The following is a 21,118-nucleotide window of genomic DNA, read 5'->3' on the forward strand; positions in this document are numbered from 1 at the left end:
TATCTGTTCCCCTTAATATCTTATAAACTTCGATCAGATCACCCCTTAACCTTCGAAACTCTAGAGAATACAACCCCAGTTTGTGTATTCTCTCCTCATAACTTAACCCTTGAAGTCCGGTAGTACTAGAGGAGGGCATAGGGAGGGACAAATTCCTGCTCAATATGTGGAGGATGGGAGGTCAGTAGGAAAAGCATTTGAGTAGTCAAATCTTGAGGCGACAAAGGCATGGATAAGGTCTCAACAGCAGATGGGCTGATGTAGGAGTGGAGACAGGCAGTCTTGTGGAGGTAAAAGTAAGTAGTCTTGGTGATGGATAGGATGTGGGTTTAAAGCTCAGCTCAGGGTCAGATGGGACATCAAGATTATGGATGGTCTGGTTCAACTTCAGAGAGTGAAAGGAGGGGGATGAAATAAGTATTAGGTGAAAGAACTTTGTAATAAACGCCAAAATTGATGTTTTCCACTGATCTTAAGTAGAATAAAGTTGTGACTCATCCAAAACTTGTCGAACAGGCAGACTGAAAACATGGGGGTTGAGAGAGGTGGCAGAGATAGAACATAAGAAAATAAGAAATAGGAGCAGGAGTAGGCCATACGTCCCCTCCAGCCTGCTCCGCCATTCAATGAGATCATGGCTGATCTTCAACCTCAACTCCACTTTCCTGCCCGATCCCCATGTCCCTTGAGTCCACTAGAGTCCAAAAATCTATTGATCTCAGCCTTGAATATATTCACCAACTCAGCATCCACAGCCCTTGGGGTAGAGAATTCCAAAGATTCACAGCCCTCTGAGTGAAGAAATTCCTCCTCATCTCAGTCTTAAATGGCCGACCCTTTATCCTACGACTGTGCCCTCCACTTCTAGACTCTCCAGCCAGGGGAAACAGCATCTACCCTGTCAAGCCCTCTCATAATCTTATACGTTTCATTGAGATCACCTCTTATTCTTCTAAATTCCAGAGTATACGCCCATTCTACTCAATCTCCCCTCATAAGACAACCCTCTCATCTCAGGAATTAATCTAGTGACCCTTCGTTGCACCGCCTCCAAGGCAAGTATATCCTTCCTTATATAAGGAGACCAAAACTGTATGCAGCATTCCAGGTGTGGTCTCACTAAATGCCTTTACAGTTGTAGTAAGACATCCTTACTCTTGTACTCCAACCCCCTTGCAATAAAGGCCAACATGCCATTTGCTTTCCTAATTGCTTGCTGTACCTGCATGCTAACTTTTTGTGTTTCTTGTACTAGGACACCCAAATCCCTCTGAACACCAACATTTAATAGTTTCTCACCATTTAAAAAATATTCTGTTTTTCTATTCTTCCTATCAAAGTGAATAACCTCACATTTCCCCACATTATATTCCATCTGCCACCTACTTGCCCACTCACTTAACCTGTCTATATCCCTTTGCCGACTCTTTGTGTCCTCCTCACAGCTTACTTTCCCACCTAGCTTTGTATTGTCAGCAAGCTTGGATACATTACACTCGGTCCCTTCATCCAAGTCATTAATATAGATTGTAAATAGCTGAGGCCCAAGCACTGGTCCTTGCGGCAACCCGCTAGTTACATTTCAGTGCAGTTCTGAGGGAGTACTGCATTGTTGGAGATGCCGCATTTTGGATGAGACACTAAACCTTAGCTATGTCAGCCTGTACAGTTGGACATAAAAGACCCTATCGCACTATTCAAAAAGGAGAAACATAGAAAATAGGAGCAGGAGTAGGCCATTTGGCCCTTCGAGCCTGCTCCGCCATTCACTGTGATCATGGCTGATCCTCCATCTCAATACCATATTCCTGCTCTCTCCCCATACCCCTTGATGCCTTCCGTGAATATATTTCCTTCTTAAATATATTCAGTGACTTGGCTTCCATAACCTTCTGTGGTAGAGAATTCCACAGGTTCACCACCCTCTGAGTGAAGAAATTTCTCCTCATCTCAGTCCTAAATATCCTACCCTGTATCCTGAGACTGTAACCTCTCGTTCTGGACCCCCCTCAGCCAGGGGAAACATCCTCCCTGCATCCAGTCTGTCCAGCCCTGTCAGAATTTTATACATTTCAATGTGATGCTCTCTCATTCTTCTAAACTCTAGTGAATACAGGCCTAGTCGACTCAATCTCTCCTCATATGACATCCCAGGAATCAGTCTGGTGAACCTTCGCTGCACTCCCTCTAATGGCAACTATATCCCTCCTTAGGTAAGGAGACTAAAACATTTATCCATGATATACTGCATCTGCCATGTATTTGCCCACTCACTCAACTTGTCTAAATTACCTTAAAGCCTCTTTGCATCCTCCTCACAACTCACCATCCCACCTAGTTTTGTGTCAACAGCAAACTTGGAAAAATTACATTTGGTTCCCTCATCCAAATCATTGATATATATTGTGAATAGCTGGGGCCCAAGCACTGATCCCTGCGGTACCCCACTAGTCACTGCTTGCCACCCCGAAAAAGACCCATTTATTCCTATTCTCTGTTTCCTGTCTGTTAACCAATTTTCAATCCATGCCAGTACATTACCCCCAATCCCATGTGCTTTAATTTTGCACACTAACCTCTTACATGGGACTTTTTCAAAGGCCTTCTGAAAATCCAAATTCACCACATCCACTGGTTTTCCCTTATCTATTCTACCAGTTACATCCTCAAAAAGCTCCAGTAGGGTTGTCAAACACGATTTCCCTTTCATAAATCCATGTTGACTTTGTTTAATCCCATTGATATTTTCTAAGTGTTCTGTTATCACATCCTTTATAATAGACTCTAGCATTTTCCCTACTACTGATGTTAGGCTAAACAGTCTGTAGTTCCCTGTTTTCTCTCTCCCTCCTTTTTTAAGTAGTGGGGTTACATTTGCCACCCTCCAATCTGCAGGAACTGTTCCATAATCTATAGAATTTTGGAAGATGACAACCAATGCATCCACTGTTTCCATGGCTACCTCTTTTAGTACTCTGGGATGCAGATTATCAGGCCCTGGGGATTTATCGGCTTTCAGTCCCATTAATTTCTCCAGCACTTTTTTTTTACGAATACTAATTTCCTTTAATTCCTCCTTCTCACCAGATCTTTGGTTCCCTAGCATTTCTGTGACGTTATTTGTGTTCTCTTCCGTGAAGACAGAACTAAAGTATTTGTTTGATTGCTCTGCCATTTCCTTGTTCCCTATTATAAATTTTCCCATTTCTGACTGTAAGGGACCTATATTTGTCTTCACTAATCTTTTCTTTTTACATACTTGTAGAAGCTTTTACAGTCTGCTTTTATGTTCCTTGCAAATTTACTCTCATACTCTATTTTTCCCCTCCTAATCAATCTCTTGGTCCTTTTTTGCTGAATTCTAAACTGCTCCCAATCCTCAGGCTTCCTACTTTTTCTGGCAACTTTGTATGACTCCTCTTTGGATCTAATACCAACTTTTTGTTAGATTGGTTGGGCCGTTTTTCCTTTTGTGTTTTTGCACCAGAAAGAAATGTATAACTGTTGCAATTCATGCATTCATTCCTTAAATGTTAGCCATTGCCTATCCAACGTCACGCCTTTTAATGAATCGCCCCAATCTATCATAGCCAACTCACTCCCCATACCTTCGTAGTTTCCTTTGTTTAGATTTAGGACCCTAGTTTCGGATTGGACTACTTCACTTTCCATCCTAATGAAGAATTCTATCATGTTATGGTCACTCTTCCCTAAAGGACCCCGCACAAGAAGATTATTAATTAACCCCTTCTCATTGCACAATACCCAATCTAGGATAGCCTGTTCCCTAGTTGGCTCCTCAACATACTGGTCTAAAAAATCATCTCATACACACTCGAGGAATTCATCCTCCACAGTATTATTGCTAATTTGGTTTGGCCCGTTTATATGTAGATTAAAGTCACCCATGATTACTGTAGTATCCTTGTTGCATGCATCTCTAATTTCCTGTTTGATCCCATCCCCTACATTACCACTACTGTTTGGAGGCCTATAGACAACTCCCACCAGTGTTTTCTGCCTCTTGGTGCTTCTTAACTCCACCCAGACTGATTCTACATCTTGATTTTCTGAGCCAATATCCTTTCTCACTGTTGTTCTGATTTTATCCATTACTAACAACGCCACCCCACCTCCTTTTCCTTTTTGCCTTCCGGCGCAATCTGTTTTTTACACAAAGCCATTAGGAGCGAGAACCAATGCTGATTTTCCCATTTTGCCTGGCACAATGAAGAATCCCTTCCTTCAGTGTGCAAAAGTACTTGCTGGTAGGTCAATCAAACAGCAGTATTGATGACATATCTGAATCATGCCCCGTCCTGACTTAGGATGATAATGTAGATATTGAGAGGGCAATCGTGTAGCGGAATAGGGCTATTAATACAGTGGAACCTTCATTATTTACACACCAATTATCCACCACCTAATTAACTGCCAGAATTTTTGCAAATGAAAGCTTGTGCCAAATGTTAAATTTAAATAATGTTTCTTTTTTGCTTGTATTCTACTTATTTTCATTCCTAAACCTAGGGTACTGCTGTGCCATAATGCAAGACTAAAATTATTGTCAATTCTCCGTTATCCATTTGGGAATTCCCTTCCATTATGGGAGATAATGGAGGTTCACTGTTATAGGCAAAACATGGAACAGAAAAGGTTTGAGCTTTAACAAAGACAAAATAGCAATATTCTTACAGATAGCTCAAAGCATTTGACAGTAAGAAACTGAATAACTCAAATTGTCTAACGTAACTGCTCTATTTAGAGATTTTTACATTTCAGATAGCCAAACTATTTTACTGACATATATTTCAAAATCGGCAGATTATTTCTGAAACAAACAAACTACAATTCACATTCATGAGTGAAGGACTACAGCTGTCTTTGAAGAAAGTGAACTATGCTTTTTGTTCCCTTAGATTAGCTCCCCTGGATCTAATACCAACTTTTTGTTAGATTGGTTGGGCCGTTTTTCCTTTTGTGTTTTTGCACCAGAAAGGAATGTATAACTGTTGCAATTCATGCATTCATTCCTTAAATGTTAGCCATTGCCTATCCAACGTCACGCCTTTTAATGAATCGCCCCAATCTATCATAGCCAACTCACTCCCCATACCTTCGTAGTTTCCTTTGTTTAGATGTAGGACCCTAGTTTCGGATTGGATTACTTCACTTTCCATCTTAATGAAGAATTCTATCATGTTATGGTCACTCTTCCCTAAAGGACCCCGCACAAGAAGATTATTAATTAACCCCTTCTCATTGCACAATACCCAATCTAGGATAGCCTGTTCCCTAGTTGGCTCCTCAACGTACTGGTCTAAAAAAACCATCTCGTACCAGAAATGGAGTACTCTTGGGGAGTTAAATTCGGTAACCCCCAAATCCAGGTACGGGCATCACGGTGCGGGATTAACCTGTGCCCAGTGCTTCCATTGCAGGCAGCACGTGAGATTCGTGCTACCTGGTCATTAACATGATTTGTAGGTGCAGCCAGCACTACCCGCGCTGTTGAGATGCTGCACGCACAAGCAGGAGGCCCGAAACGGGGCGTGGCCAGCACTAGTTAAAGGCAGCCAGCACCTCTTATGGGAGAGGTGCACAGTCAATGAGAGCAGTGCCGGATGGCAGGCAGGATTGCTGGACCGGCATGAGAGCGCGGACCAAGGTTCTCGGATGATGCACTGGAGGCCCTGGTGGAGGGAGTGGACGAAAGGAGGGCCATCCTGTATTGGCAGGGTGGTAGGAGACCCTCCGGACACCAGCTGCGAAGGCAGTGGCCCAGGAGGTGAATGCCAGGAGCATAGCAGCGCGCACATGGGTGCAGTGCCGAAAATAATTCACGAGTGGTCAAGGTGAGTGAATGTAAGTGTCAAGTGGCACTTCCTACCAACTGCTCCATGCACGATAACCCCCATCACCCACGCACCAACAAACGCTGCCCATCTGTACGCAATGCTGCACTTCGCATGCTGCATCTCACCCTCGCATACTACCACACTTGGTCACACAACTCACAAGTCATGCACACTGGCAGCTATTCGACCATGACAGGCATATCACCCAGACACCTTGCAGGATACTCACTGACACGCTTCCCCCTGTCTTGCAGGAGAAGGTGGCGCATAACAGCTGGCAGCAGGAGAGACTTGAGGGAGGACAGGCGCACCTACACATCCTCACCCCCCGGAGGAGACAGTGTTGCACATCATTGGGCGGGCTGTTGCTGCGGACGTGGCCACCAGCAGCGCTGGAGGTCCCGATGAAGGGGGTCTCTGCATACCTAATCCTCTTTCTCGTTTCCCCAATCTCCCTCACCCCACAATCTTTTCTGACTCATGTGCTCCAGATGGTTTCAGCACGCACATCTTACTTGTTCCTCTCCCCGCTCCACAACTCAACCTGTTTCCCTTTGTCACTGCAGATACCCAAGAACTGGAGCCAGTACTGTCCGAGGTGGAGAAGGAGGAGGACACTGAAGCCACACTGTCACTCGATCTGACACTCGCATCCACCAGCTCAGATTCTGACACTGCGAGTCCTTTCCAGCTAGGTTAGAGGAGGGATCGGCACGTGGTGAGACACCGAGCACAAGTGCGCAGGAGCCGGGGTGGAGGGAATGGATACCACAGGTGCCAGCTCACCGAAGGGTGAGGTCGCACAATGGTTCAGCTGCCAAGGGGTCAGATGATGACTTCGATGAGCCAGGCTACAGAAGACGGCTGATGGGCGTACACCACCAAATGCTTGGTGCGCTGGAAAGCCTGCCAGAAAGCCTGCGCTCAGTGTCAAGGGGCATGGAGGAGTCCATTTCGAACTTGGCACAGGGCTATGCGTAGAGCTTGGAGCCCATCTTTACCCACATGGAGTGGGTGGTCACCTCCATCAGCACACCTGATGAAGCACCATGATGCAGCACAAACAGCTGCCATTGCAGCACAAACTAATGTCATCAAAGGTCTGCGAGCTTCAGCTGAAGCTCAGACTGCTGCAATGGTAGCTCAGACTACTGCTATATGGAAGTGCAGACTGCTGCTATCGTGGCTCTGAGTACCATTGTGGAACGGGGCTTCCAGGGCAACACAGCACTCCAGCAATCCGTTCACCAGATGATCACCAGGAGTGCTGAGACGCCGCCCCGTGCGAGTGGCAATGGCACCATGGCAGTCAAACGTGCTGTCCTTCGTCCGGACAACAACATTCCTGCTCCCACCCCTGCCACTCCTCCAGTGCCCTTGCTATTGCCTATCAGCCCAGCCAGCCAAACTGCTGCAGCCCAGGCCGAGATGGTGCAGTCTAAAGCTGGGCCCTCCTGGCCCAGAGCTGTTCAAGGTTGACCTCCAAGGCCATCTGCACGTTCCTCCATTGAAGGTCAGCAGCCTTCCATCACCCACTGGGGATGCACCTCGTAGGAGCACTAGGATAGGTAACGGCACATAAATGACAGACATTAAGGGAATGGACAAGAGTGAATAGTCTCATTTCATTTACATCATTTCATGTGTTAATTTATAAATTTGAATTTGCATTTGGTGGTGATTTTTATTTCTGCAATGAGCTGAGGGAGGAAGCAATGTCTAATCATATGGAGGGCGATCTGATGATCATATGGGAGAGGACGGGTGGGGAGTGTAGCACAGTTGGTGAATGGGGAGATGACGTTCACGTTATTGATATCGCTCACGGATCAGGTGAGCACACAGAGACCTGGCAGACAGGGCCAGTGTTCCTTGTTGCCCCCTTTCATGTTCCTCCACTTTCCCCTCCGTCTCCTCCCCCTCACCCTCAGCCTCTTCTTCCTCCTCCTCCTCAGCCTCTTCCTCCTCTTCCTCTGGCTCAGGGTGTAGCCGGATAATTGGTGCCAAGGGCTGTTCCCTCGTAATGGCGAGGTTGTGCAGCATGCAGCATACTACAATGAATCTTGACACCCGCTCAGCTGAGTACTGCAGGGTTCCAACAGAACGGTCCAGGCAGCAGAAGCTTGCTTTAGGATGCCTATGACGTTGCTTGTGGCAGCATGGCTCTCGTTGTAGGCCCGCTCTGCATGTGTGCATGCGTTCTTGAGCGGAGTCATAAGCCACCTCATGAGGGAATAGCCCTCGTCACCCAGTAGCCAGCCTTTCACTCGCTGCGCCAGTTCAAAGATAGCTGGCACATTGAACTGCCGCACAGTGAAGGCGTCGTGACTGCTCCCAGGGTAGCGGGCATTGACCTCCATAATGCGTGTGGTCGCACACCAGCTGCACATTGAGGGAGTGGAACCCCTTTCGGTTCATGAAGATGGCTGAGTTGACATGTGGAGCACGCATAGCAATATACGAGAAGTCAGCGGCACTCTGCACCATGAGGAAGCCTGCAATGCGAGCAAACCCTTGTGATCGCTCGTTCTGCTTCTCTCGATCAAGAGGGAACATGATGAACCTGTTGCACATCTCGTATAGTGCCTCCGTGACTTCCCTTATGCAGCAGTGCACTGCACACTGTGAGATGTTGCACAGATCGCCAGCAGAGGCATGAAAGGATCCAGAGCCGTAGAAGTTCCGCACCACGGTTACCTTCACAGCCACAGGCAATGCTGGCCTTACCCTGCTCTGAGGCTGTCATTGTGGCTGCAGCAAGTGACAGATCTCCGTCACAACCTCTTTGGTGAACCTCAGCTGTCAGATGCACTGATCCTCGCTCATCTGGATGTAAGAGTGGTGTTCCCTTAAGGCCCTCATGGGATATGGCTTCCTGCTCAGTGTCCTGCGCCTCCTCCTCCTCCTCCCTCTCCTCGCAGCTTGACCTGCTCTGCGTGGCATCTCTGCATGCTCCCAGTCATGTTCTATGCCCAACGGGAGCACTAGCAGACCACCCATGGTTGCCAGGAGTCTTGTTGTAAAATTACACCAACCGTAAGGCAATACCTGCCAAACCACTGTCAAATATACTATAGCAACTCTGTGTAAGTATAGGACGCTTCAGCAAACAGCCAGAAGCAATAATCCAGCAACTAACCTGTAACACCTGCATGATCCCTTTATATAGAGCTGGTGGGGGTTTCTCCAGGCACTCTAAGACATGTTCAGGTGTTCGTGGTTAAGACAATGCTGTGAGTGGAGCGTTAAGTGCCAAAATGGTGTCTGTCACTTTAAATCAGCATTGCACACTGATCTAATGCATATTCTCCCTACTGTACACGCTGCCGGCGTTTGTTATCTGCGCGTGCACGAAACCCTTTACCAAGATGGCACTACGGGCGCTACACTGCCCAATTTCTAGATAATTTCAACATTTATCCCTCAACCAACACCACCAAACAGATTAACTATTCATTTATCTGATTGTTATTTGTGGGACTTGCTGTGCATTTGCCTACGAAAAAAATGACCGCATTTCAAAAGTAATTCATTGGATGTGAAATGCTTTGGGATGTCCTGAGGTGAAAGGCTCCATATCAATGCAAGTTCTTTCTCTCTTTCTTAATGAATTGTTATAAAGTTTGTGATTGTAATGCAAATGATGGTTTGAACTTTAGGGGTTGAACTTCCGCGGGTGATTTCCCAAATGTCCACCGTAACTTTGGCGGAAGATCCACAGAAACCCTGGAGAAACTGAAGACTATATAACTTGGTTTGACTGCTCCACCGTCACCTCTGTTTTCTCCTCTCCTGTGGATTTTCCAGAACCAGGACCAAAAACATTGAAATCAAAACTCAAAAGATACTATTTCACTATATAGCCACTGAGGGGACCAGCAGAACAACACATTGCACAGTATAGCCAGTCTGTGCACGAGGTGTAATTTTATAAATTTGCACTCTCGCTGCAGAACTATGCCAGGAATGCACATCAGAAATTCTGGACATGTGTTTAAATCCCCGAAATGCACTCCTGATGAGTGAAGCTCTATACCTTGAGTGCAAATTTGTAAAATTACCACTTTAAGGTCAATGTAGCAATCCCAGTGTAAGTGCCGACATGATTACTGAACAAGGCCTAAGACACGTGTGAGCAGTGTGAAGAGCCAGTCTCCTTGGATGCTCAGAGGCCAGCTCACCAACCTTATTTAAATAAGTTCCCTGTGCCAGTTGAAGCTTGGTGGATGGGGAGATTGGGGTGACAAGTGCATCCAGAATGATAGCAAACCCAGTGGATTTGTTGCTACATGAACTGAATGCAAACGGGTAGTCCTGTTTGGCACTCCAGATATACTCCCAAGAGGATGGTAGTGCTGCTTACCTGAAAGTACATGTCTGCCAAGCTCAATATTGTTTACTGACCCTGCAGGGTGTAGGAATAGCTGCAGAAGAAGACAGCACTTTTTAATGATTCTAGTAAGATAAGACTTAACAATAGTAGCATGTAGACAGTCCAAGATTCATTGCCACAAAATGTTGCCTGTTGACCTGTTCCATGTTTACTGCTTGCTCATGCCAAGCCCTCACACAACTGTACAGGTCTTTCATTGCATCTCGCACATACCCATAATTCAGCAGGGCACACAATTAAGATGCAACATACACTTGAAGGTCTTGTCACATTCTTATCTTTCAAGGGCTTCACACATCAAACCATTGTAAAACAATCATGGGGGGTGAATTTCCTCGGGTCCTCTTCTGCTTCGCCACTGTAATTTTGGGGAAGTTCGGCATACACCACATTTAAGCGTGTAAACGGGTTCCGCCAAACTTCTGCTAAAGTTACTGTGGCGGAGCTGGAGAAGCCCTGAGCAAATTCACTGCAATGGTCATTTACCGGCCCCCCGGGATCGATTTTAGGTTGGGCATGTGACAACTATCAATGACTCCCTGAGCTTTAGGAAAAACATCAGTGTGTTGATATTGGGCAGATGTAGCTTGCTATTTAATGGGAAATAAGATGACCAGTGGTGACCAATACATCAGTCTCCCGTTTGATTCGCATGTGGACAGCACATTACTAGCCAGTGCTAGCCAGGAATGAGCCAGTCATAATAGTTGAAAGCAATGGTAACCCTGCCAATCGCTGGCAGTGCCATCCGTATGTTGCAAGTTGACTGCAAGTATTGTTGCTATAAATGACAAAGCTTTGCAAGTGGCTCCCTGCTGATCTGGAACAAGCAGAGGCAGTTGTCAATAGTCATTGGCAGGCAATTGTACCAAGATGTGTAGATATGGTCTGGTGCCTGGTGATCTCGCAGGAATGCTTTCTTTCAGCTTCAGCCATGAAATACATTATCTTAGACACTTTACAAACAAAGTTACTGTAACGAGTAAATAAAAATTTCTCCCTTAAAATTGTTGCAAAAATAAATATTAATAAAAGATTTCATAAATATTAAATATTTAAAACAACACAGTACTAAAAAGGTACTGCAAACAATGCAACAAAAATACATAGCATGTTGACACTTTAGCAGCAACTTCACACTTGGAGCTAGCCTTGCTTCCGTTCCACAAAGCAAAAAGCAAAACGAATGCAAAAGCTGCAGAATTCTGCTAGGTGTTCATTTAAATATTTTTGAATCAAATTATGAGCCTTAATGAGGCTAAGGCACGAAATGACACAAGTACTTTAGCTCACAAAAAAAAGGCTTCTGTAGAACTGTAGCCCAACAGGATATTGGCGCATGGCCTACTTTCCTACTTCTGTGATTTCCCCCTGCACCCATTGTGCACCTGGTCTCCCAGAGCACAAGACCGTAGAATTTCCTATACAATCAGTCATTGCTGTTGAGGGAAAATTAGTTATAATCACAAAGTCAGAAAGGGGTTCATTTCATTTGGGGAAAAAAAAGTTAATCTTTCACAGAGGGAGAATCAACACCTACATCACCCTGCAGCTTCAGCTTGGAATCTACTAGTTGCATATACAGGAAATACTTTCAACCTGAAACCCTTCCCCTCACCAATAGTGATTGACACCCTGCCATTGGATTCAATATCCACCTCCTCCACCATTGGTGCTCTGTAGCTGTAGTATGTATGATCAACAGGATACACTGCAGCAACTCGCCAAGGTTAATTCAGCAGCACCTCCCTCCCCTGCGACCTTTACCACCGAGAAGGACATGCCCTGGGAACACCATCACCTCCAAGTTCCCCTGCAAATCACACACCATCCTGACTTGGACATTTAACGCTGTACCTTCATGGTCGCTGGGTTGATATCCTAGAATTCCTTACCTGACACCATTTTGGGAGCACCATGGCCACAAGGACTGCAGCGGTTAATGGAGAAAGCTCATCACCACCTCCTCAGGGCAATTAGGGATGGCCACTGAATGCGGCCTTGCCAGTGTTACCCACATCCTGAGAACAAATTTTCAAACAGGACAGGACAGTAGTATATTTTTTATTTAATGGGCAGTGAGCAGTTTGATATTGTAAGACTGTGGTTTAAAGCCAAGCATGGTCAATATCCCATCTCGCATAGCTCGCATAAAGCTCCCAAACATTTAACAAGAGGGCGATGTTAATAGGAGTGGCGGGGGGGGGGGGGGCGAAGTCGTGTCTGTGTGAACAAAGACAGTTTGTAAAAGATAGAGAATGCGGAAACTTCAGAACTGTAACACCCTAAGGTCAAGAGATGGCCCATTTCTAGATGCTATAACGTCAGAAGGTGGTTTATATCAAAACAAGAGATGTGGTTGCTACGAAACGAGACATTGGTAGGGCCACACAAGGCTATGAGCGGGTATATACCCAGATAAGAAGAACCAACGCATCCTCAGAGGAACATAACAGCTTGTAAACAGAGATGAAGGTTGAGGTCATTAGCTACGTTATGTAAAACAGCTTATTTTGAGTGGCGTCAGCACGGTGGGAGGATTTATGATCATGAGACAGGACGAGTGGTGCTTACGTACAGAACTGCGCAGCCGAATAGTATAGGGCATGCTCCCTCTCAGAAGTTAGAGCTCTTAAGAGGAGACAGTTGGAAGTTCATTGCCACAGGCATTCTGCGAAGATCAGGCCTGAACACCTTGAATTCTCGGACAGATTAGGTTGTGTTGATTGCTTATCATTTAATGTAATCTGTAGACAGTAGTATTATATCTATAGTACTATTGAATGTAATGTTGAAGCTGTAGTGCAATTCTGTTGTAAGTCAATCTATTAACTGCGCTATTCTATAATCACTCGGGCTAGAAACAAGCGGAGGTTATTGTTGAAGGATTAACAACCCATAGATCGGACAGTAACAGGAAAATTCGCTAACAATTGGCATCCCTGGGTGGACCCAAGTTTTAAAGGTTTGAGGTAGCTAGTGTTAAAAGAATTGACTGTGTTCCGACGAGACGGGGAGGAAGTGGTTGTGACCGAGTGAGGTAGCCACACTTCAACCCTGGGAATAAACCATGGCGAATGCACCGGATGGATTATGCCAGGATTCCACCTGAGCTTAAAATCACAGCTCTTATATCTTGTGTCAGATCTTCTGTTATAAACTGGCGGGATGACATTTTCCTGAGGTTTACCTAACATTTTCTGTTCTCAGTTTATAGTGACAGCTGGCTGGGGTTCTGCTATCTGATTTAATTTAATCCCCTCAGTGGACTTAGAATCATAGAATCATAGAAAGGTTACAGCACGTAAGGAGGCAATTCGGCCCATCGAGTCCGTGCCTGCTCTATGCAAAAACAATCCAGCTTGTCCCACTCCCCCGCCCTATCTCCGCAGCCCTGCAAATTCTTTCCTTTCAAGTACTTATCTAGTTCCCTTTTGAAGGCCATGATTGAATCTGCCTCCATCACCCCCTCGGGCAGTGCATTCCAGATCCCAACCACTCGCTGTGTAAAAAAGTTCTTCCGCATGTCACCTTTTTACCAATCACCTTAAATCTATGTAATTCTGGTTCTTAACCTTTCTGCCAATGGGAACAGTTTCTCTCTATCTACTCTATCTAGACCCTTCATGATTTTGAATACCTCTATCAAATCTCCTCTCAACCTTCTTTGTTCCAAGGAGAAAAACCACAGCTTCTCCAGTCTATCCACGTAACTAAAGTCCCTCATCCCTGGAATCATTCTAGTAAATCTCTTCTGCACCCTCTCTAAGGCCTTCACATCTTTCCTAAAGTGTGGTGCCCAGAACTGGACACAATATTCCAGCTGTGGTCAAACCAATGTTTTATAAAGGTTCATCATGACTTCCTCGCTTTTGCACTCTATGCCTCTATTTATAAAACCCAGGATCTCATATGCTTTTTTAACTGCTTTCTTAACCTGCCCTGCCACCTTCAACGATTTGTGTACATATACCCCCAGATCACTCTGTTCCTGTACCCCTATTAGAATTGTGCCCTTTGGTTTATAATGCCTTTCCTCATTCTTCCTACCGAAATGTATCACCTCACATTTTTTCTGCTTTAAATTTCATCTGCCACATGTCCGCCCATGCCACCAGCTTGTCTATATCCTCTTAAAGTCTATCACTATCCTCCTCACTGTTCACTACACTTCCAAGTTTTGTGTCATCTGAAAATTTTGGAACTGTGTCCTGTACACCCAAGTCCAAGTCATTAATATATATCAACAAAAGCAGTGGTCCTAGTACCGACCCCTGGGGAACAGCACTATACATCTCCCTCCAATACGAAAAACAACTGTTCACCACTACTCTCCTGTTGCTTAGCCAATTCTGTATCCATGCTACTACTGCCCCTTTTATTCCATGGGCTTCAATCTTGATGACAAGCCTATTATGCGGCACTTTATCAAACGCCTTTTGAAAGTCCATATACACCATATCAACTACTTTGCCCTCATCCACCCTCTCTGTTACATCATCAAAAAACTCTATCAAGTTAGTTAAACATGATTTGTCTTTAAAAAATCCATGCTGGCTTTTCCTAATCAATCCATACTTGTCTAAGTGACTGCTAATTCTGTCCCGGATTATCATTCTTAAAAGTTTCCCCACTACTGAGGTTGAACTGAGTGGCCTATAGTTGCTGGGTTTATCCTTACACCCTTTTTTGAACAAGGGTGTAATATTTGCAATTCTTCAGTCCTCTGGCACCACCCCCGTATCTAAGGATGTTTGGAAGGTTTTGGCCAGTACCTCCACAATTTCCACCCTTACTTCCCTCAGCGACCTAGGATGCATCCCATCCAGACCAGGTGACTTATCTACTTTTAGTACAGCTAGCCTTTCTAGTACCTCCTCGTTATCAATTTTTAGACCATCCAGTATCTCAACTACATCTTCAATGACTTTCAATCATTTTTCACAGTTACCCAATTGTTTTCGAAGAAAACAACATTAAATAAGTAAAAATGAATTCTGCTCAGGTGTGCATTGCTGTTTTAGCAATGAATGAATTATGACACTATATGAATCAGTTATTACAGCTCCTGACTTGCAGACTTCTGTAGCCTCATGAGATAATAGTTTTCCCAACCTAAAATGTAGTATGAATCTAAATTCAAACTGCCCAGAAAATATACCAAATAAATAAATTGAGATCCCATAAGAACATAAGATGTAGGAGCAGGAGTAGGCCAAACGGCCCCTCGAGCCTGCTCCACCATTTAATAAGATCATGGCTGATCTTCGAACTCAACTCCACTTTCCCGTCTGATCCCCATATCCCTTGATTATTTAGAGTCCAAAAATCTATCCGTCTCAGTCTTGAATATACTCAATGACTGAGCATCCACAGCCATCTGGGGTAGAGAATTCCAAAGATTCCCTCCTTGGATTTGAGTTTGTACTCATGTTTTGTTGAAATTTCCAGAAATTTTAGGTTGTGGCATAAAATGTTCTAACTTCTAAAGTTGCCATCCAACTGTGACTGTGTCCATGTCAGGTTCTCAGGGAAAGACGATGATAAAATTTGGCAGGAGATTTGTCAGAAAAATGAAACACAGTCGCCCAAACAAAGGCATCCATTATAGGCTTCAAAGAAAGGTGCTTGGAACACCCCATGAATTAAATGTAGCCAGGTCACCATGGGCTGCTGAACCACTGGATCAGAACCAACTACCCAGAAAGAAATCACTCACAGGACTGCAAGATGAAAATAAGTGGAATTAAAGAAACTATTGTGGTGACATCTTAAATCAATACAATAGGAGAGTTTTCCAAAGGAGAGGTTTCAGGGCAGGTCTGGGTGGAGCCTAATTCCCGTCTGCAGCACCTTGTGGCAGCGTAAGTCGAGCTTCTGTGCTAGCCGAAGAGGTTTTGAAAAATGTTTTTAAGAGCTTTCATTCGTAGCCAACTGTTAAATTTACTGTTAGGTAACCAGCATTTCATACACTTTTCTGCCAAGATCTGATCCTGGCAGATTCTAGACACATAGATCAAGCAGACATACTTAGCACTGTGGCCTACAGAGGCAGAACCAGTGAGAATCCCAGCACATGACATCATTCAAACAGTGCTCTATGTCTTCTAGTGACATCCGCAGGGATGGGGAAGGGGAAGAACAGACCAAGAAGTTCCCACCTCCGCTTCCGATGGAATATTGGAGTGCACTGAAAAACCCAACATTACCCCCAATGGATCCTGTTTTAAATTCCTACCCCGCCCAGATAATGGTAGCCTTGTGCCGCCAGGGGCCAGGAATTCCAGGGCTAAGTCCTCAATTTGGCCGGATAGTCTGAACATTCTGACTTGTCCAATTGATTGGCTCCAGACCATTTGAAAACTCTGTTATTTAGTATACTTATACATGACTTGCTGGGAACATATTATTAAACTTTTTTTCTTTTGGCAGGGTTAGCAGTCACCTGAGATTTGCAGAACAAGAATGGCAGCCAGTATGAAGCCAACTACATCCCCCTTGGACTCCTGAAATCTGACGGAGAAAGTAAAGGTCTCCTGCTGGTGGAAGCAAGACTTTTGGGAGTGTTGGACTCAAGATCACCCTTCACCTCATCAAAGAAACTTGGCATTACTTGAATGTCCTGATTACCTGGATGCCTGACTGGTCCAGGAGTGTAGCCCTGGGATAGAATAGGCTCTTTCAAAATGGAGTTAACTATATCTCTCATCTTACTGACCTGTCTTCGTTAGGCAAAAAAGACCTCCAATGTCAGAATGGAACTCAATGCCAATGGAGTGGTATTTATATAGTTTGTTAGAAAATAACATCAATATGAGGTACCTGTTGTTTGATCTCCTGTGAAGTGGCATTTTGCAGGTTCAAATATTAAGACTCTTTCTTGTGGATAGCATACATCCACATAAACGTAGCAAAACTAACTGGGAAAAAAACTGTAAAATAACACATTAGCAGATCTGCCAAAGCTTTGCAAAGTCAGACCCAATTTGAAGCTTTATAAAGATTTCCATTAGGAATGTGCTTGCATCAGAATTGCATATATAGGAATTGGATCATACATATAAAAAGAAGTATTAACTTTGCAAACTACATTAAGATTATAGCCTGGAAATTACTGTTGACACTACAATTAATACCTGCTCTGTGTGTTAGTACCGAGTAATTTCAGGAGTGGAGTTGAGTGCCTATTTTACCTGGCTGTAGCACATGCTGAAAAATTATTGGTGTCTGATTGGTTTATCACTGAGTCCTTTCAGTCTTATTGAACATGTTAATGCTGGCATAATTGCTGTTTAAGCTCAACTCGGGCCATTTTGCAATGTGTTCACTTTGCATGTACTGTGTGTTAAGAACGTTGATTTCTAACTGGTGTAGCATTAGTGGCTGCAGACAACTTTGGTTTAGTCAGAACTGATCAGCTAGAGTTGAGAAGAAACTCTTTGACTGCATTGAAGACTATGGGAATTGGATTTAGTGCATCACTTGCGCTGCACTTGGCTGAGGAGGACCAGGAAGAACAGGAGAGGGCAGCCCGTGATGTAAGATGGCACAGAAGGCGGACGGTCAGATCACGCCGGTACCCAACACATCGGGTGTATCGTCCCAGGCAAAGTTACCTGGGAATGACTGAGGAGCAGTGCCTCCAGAGGCTCAGGCTGAGCCGGGAGGCTGTGACAGAACTGTGCCATCTACTGAACGGAGATCTGCAAACCCAATCTACTATCAGTACAGCATTACCAGTGGCAGTGAAAGTCACCACGGCCCTGAATTTCTATGCTTTGGGGTCATTCCAGGCAAGCACTGGTAACATATGCAGTGTCAGCCAGTTTGCTGTACACAGATCCATCACAGAGGTGACGGATGCCTTATTCTGCCGGGCTGACAATTTCATTTCTTTTCCAATGGACCAACAGCATCAGCAGCAAAGGGCAACACATTTCTACAGGTCTGCTGGCTTCCCAAGAGTACAGGGAGTCATTGACTGCATGCATGTTGCCATCCGGGCGCCTGTGCATGATGCGATGTCCTATATGAACCATAAGGGATTTTACTCCATCAATGTGCAGTTGGTTTGTGACCACCAGCACAGAATTATGCAGGTCAATGCCCACTTCCCAGGAAGCTCACACAGTGCCTTTATTTTAAGGCAATCCTCAGTACCAGCATTATTTGAAGGGGAAGGAAGACTGGAAGGTTGGCTGCTGGGAGACAAAGAATACCCTCTGCAGCCATGGCTCATGAAACCATTGCGCCGCCCACGAACAGAAGCAGAGCGTAGGTACAATGAGGCACATTCAAAAACAAGGATTATTGTTGAACATACAATTGGGATCCTGAAGCAGCGCTTCAGATGTCTGGACCGATCAAGGGGTGCCTTACAGTACAGTCCCCACAAGGTCTCAAGAATGATCGTTGCCTGTTGCATACTGCACAATTTTGCTCTACAAAGAGGTCTCACCATGGAGGAACAACAGAATGAAGAATCTTTGGCAGAGCAAGAGGCTGAGAGTGATGACGATGAACCAGTTGAAGAACCACCAGTCCAGCAAGGAAGACTGGTGCAGCAGGCACTAATACTTGATGCCTTTGAATAAGTATACCAGTTAAAACCTTTAAAACCAATCATTCCATGTAGATTTTTGTCTCTTGCCCATATTATCTTCTTCTACACTTTTGTGCCCTTTTCCCACATTATCTATTCCATATTTTGTGGTCTTGCTGAATGCTGAACACTGAAACGTGGGCCCGATATTTACGGGGAAGCGGGGCGGGTGCGGGGTTGGGCATAATCAGTCTCAACGGCAGGGCCTCATTTAAATAAAATGATGCAGCCTGCCACTCAACAGCTGGCCAGATCAACAGCCTAGCCGACGGGCGGGAGCACCAGCAAGCAGCAGGAGGGCATGATTGGGATGGGGGGAGAGGGCTGTAAACAGAGCTGCGATCGGGAAGGGGGAGAAGGCTGTGAATGAAGCTGTGATCGGGAGTAGGGGAGAGGGCTGTGAACGGAGCTGTGATCGAGAGGGCGGGGGTTTTAATGCGATCGGGGCTGGGGAGGCGGAGTCTTCCAGCGAGGGGCCAGGGGGTAGTCCAGTTCAAGGCAGGCCCAAGGTTTCCTTGTGAGGCCCGGAGAAGCATTCTTGCCCCTCCTGGACCACAAGAAAATCTGAAAAATAAATTTTAAACTTGCCTACTGGGCCTCCTCTGGCCCAGGATCCAGCTCCCGGCAGGTTTTGCCTGATGGGGGAGCAGACTCTGCCACCCTGCTCAGGCCTCTGGTTGATATTACAGATCAGGTCATGATGACATTATCGGACCCGACCTGTATATTTAAACAGGACCCCGCTTCCTTCGTGCGGGTGTCCTGCTGAGCAGGTTAATATTGTAACACGCTGGGAAGGAAGTGGGATTGGTGGGGGTAACTGACACTCGTTATTTTAACTGCACCCTCACCCAGTTTCCACTAGGTGGGAGCAGTTAAAATCAGAACCATTAATACTCTGCACAAAATACAATTCAAGTGGAGTGTTTTAATCGCTACTATTCTGTTTCCAGTAAATTTCAGAATGGTTTGCCAGTGTTTTTCTCTTGTGCCAACTGTACAGATGCAGCGTGGGACTCCAGCCTACTGGTGCTCTTCAGTAATTCCTTAATGAAAGAAGTAGTTGTGCTGTCTGGCTTCAGGGTTTAATCCGGAGCCTGCTCAAATTGCCATGGCGCAAGGCCTGCATATACCGTGGACCCAGAGAATCCTGCAACTGAGTCAGCCATGTCCATGAATGGACTCTGGATGGAATGAACTTGATGGACACATCTAAAACAGACGATCTGGTCATTTATTCATCGCTGTTTGTGGAACCTTGCTATACACAAATTGGCCGCATTTCCTACATTACAACAGTGACTACACTTCAAAAGTACTTAATTGGTTGTAAAGCGCTTTGGGATGTCCTGAGATTGTGAAAGGCGCTATAAAAATGCAAGTCCTTCTTCTTCAAATTGGCATCATCTTGCCTTCCAAACAGTCTTTTGGAATTCTTGCCATGCACAAATGTTTGCAGGTGCTTAGTATAATAACCTACTCATTCACTTCCAGAATGACATTTTTTCTATACATAACTCTCCCCATATACATAAATCATTCATTCTCTGGTTATGTTATGGTAGCACTGCAGCAGTTAAATTTTTCACACTTTTTCACGAAGAATCAACTGAGGATAAGAAGTTTAACAGAGTTGGCTTTCTTTTGTGACCATTTATGCTTGTCATGCATAATAATATTCCTGACTTACCTTAGCGAATTTCTTAAGGACTGCCATCTTCTACCAGACATCCTTCCAAATGTTTGTGACACAATATTGACTCACTCAGCAATTTCTTCCCATGCCCGAAGAATCACACAGTTCTCCGATAGTCAAAGGCCTCCATTTCCTCAATCAATGCTTCAAGCAGCTGGTCAGCAAAACAGGGCTTCATTGCCTTTTGCACACCATTTCTAAATGAAATTGGTCAGAAAACAGCTCTAATGTGCTCTTATGCATTACTTCAGAGCCTCAGATGACTGTTTAGCACTTTAAAGAGGTGCCCAACATGATTATTTGAGCTAGCACTTCATTGTTTGATTGTTGCAGAGTAGGCCATCTTGCACTAAACAAAATCAGCTAAACTGCAGGTTAAAGAGTGTGCATTGTAACTCTGAAACAGCATAAACAACACTTATGAAAACAATAATTTTTAGGCTTATATGGCAGCAGGTTACTGAATATTTTAAAATTCAAAAGGGAATTGGATATTCCATTAACTAAGTAAAAATCCAGCAACTCAACCAATTTATTTAGACCACAAAAGTGCCACCTTACATCAAGGG

General features: G+C 44.8%; 1 pseudogene; it reads left to right on the forward strand.

The window, feature by feature from the left end:
* LOC137322916 (putative nuclease HARBI1 pseudogene) overlaps positions 1-18,993 on the forward strand; it is a 201,874-nt pseudogene extending 182,881 nt beyond the window's left edge.
* Positions 18,994-21,118: the final 2,125 nt, after the last annotated feature.

Source organism: Heptranchias perlo, chromosome 1 (genome assembly GCF_035084215.1).
Source record: "Heptranchias perlo isolate sHepPer1 chromosome 1, sHepPer1.hap1, whole genome shotgun sequence".
Taxonomy (NCBI): domain Eukaryota; kingdom Metazoa; phylum Chordata; class Chondrichthyes; order Hexanchiformes; family Hexanchidae; genus Heptranchias; species Heptranchias perlo.